We start from the raw sequence: 1,534 nt of genomic DNA, 5'->3' as shown, positions 1-1,534 counted from the left end.
GTTAATATAAGGTATCTGTAGGGATAATGACATGTTAAAAGTATGAATTGTACGAATTTCTGAACTTTAATTTATGAAAATAGTAAATAAAAGTGTATGGATAAGAAATTTATGAAAATATCAAGAAAAAGTGTATGGGTACAATATAACATCTGACAAGCCTCATTAAAGACTAATACAAAAGAATGACTTTATATGCTTTAGTTGACGTACATAATGTCAGTGCAATTATTTTTGCTGCACCTTTCACAATAGAAACTCTTTTTTTTTTTTTTTTGATTGCAACAATTTATTTCAATTTATAAACACAAGATGCATAAATTTAAACAGTACTGTTTAATACTGAAGCCACACAAATGAGCCTCTGCTGGTCGGGAGGGATGCCTTCCTTGTCCTGGATTTTGGCTTTCACGTTCTCAGTGGTGTCACTGGGCTCCACTTCCAGGGTGATGGTCTTGCCAGTCAGGGTTTTCACAAAGATCTGCATACCACCCCTCTGCCTCAGGACCAAGTGCAAAGTAGATTATTTCTGGATATTGTAGTCCGAGAGGGTACGGCCATCTTCCAGCTGCTTGCCTGCAAAAATGAGCCTCTGCTGGTAGGGAGGAATGCCTTCCTTGTCCTGGATTTTGTCTTTCACATTCTCAATGGTGTCACTGGGCTCCACCTCCAGGGTTATGGTCTTGCCAATCAAGGTTTTCACAAAGATTTGCATGGTTTAATCTGTTGTAGAAATAATTTCTGATACTTTTTCTTCTAAATACAATAGAAGAAAATAGAAACAATAGAAACTCTTCTAAAGCTTCCAGATGATATTACCTAAATGAAAAACAACTGATTTTTATTTTTTAACATTGAACATTTAATGCTAGCTGTATGACTAGCTTATGATCACATAAAGAGAATTTGAGGTTATAGCTTAACATATTTTTGCCACACTGCACTGCCGAGAAAAACAATTACTGTTTACTACACAAATATTGTAGCACTGTGTTATGTAATGCAGACATGCACTATTCAGTATATGCATTCTGCATATGTTTTATTCACCCTTATTGCTTTGTGTAGTCATTTGAATAGCAATTTAATGTATTTTTTTCAGATAGCCCTATCTAAACTAAAGGATTGATTGACTGACATGCTCCCACATTGTTTACAAAGCATATACTGTGTTATTTAGTACTGACAGGATATATATCAGTAGGCTAAAAAGCTAATGTTACTCTAGGAATCTAATGTTACTATAGTAACGAAAATATAAAATCTGAAATTAACTTTGATGGGATAAGAATGAGAAAGACAGCAATGGAATGCAATTTAATAATCTTTTAAGTTTATGTGCTCTTAAATTATTCTAAACATAAAGTAAATAGGAAGTACTACATTGCAGAATGAATCTTAGCCAAATCCATGTAAAGGGCAGAGGGGCTAGTTTATATGTTGGTTTCACCAAGTTAAGAGAAACACTTTTACAGATCACTTAAAATCATTTTAAGTAACTGGTCTCATACCTGACATCAGCGCAGTTTTTTGT

The 1,534-nt window shown here is 34.1% G+C and overlaps 1 pseudogene; it reads right to left on the bottom strand.

The window, feature by feature from the left end:
• Positions 1–322: 322 nt before the first annotated feature.
• LOC127527080 (ubiquitin-like) lies at positions 323–756 on the bottom strand (annotated as a pseudogene).
• Positions 757–1,534: the final 778 nt, after the last annotated feature.

This window comes from Erpetoichthys calabaricus, chromosome 3 (genome assembly GCF_900747795.2).
Source record: "Erpetoichthys calabaricus chromosome 3, fErpCal1.3, whole genome shotgun sequence".
NCBI lineage: Eukaryota > Metazoa > Chordata > Cladistia > Polypteriformes > Polypteridae > Erpetoichthys > Erpetoichthys calabaricus.
The sequence above is the reverse complement of the archived record's forward strand: the minus strand, read 5'-3'. Positions and strand labels throughout refer to the sequence as shown.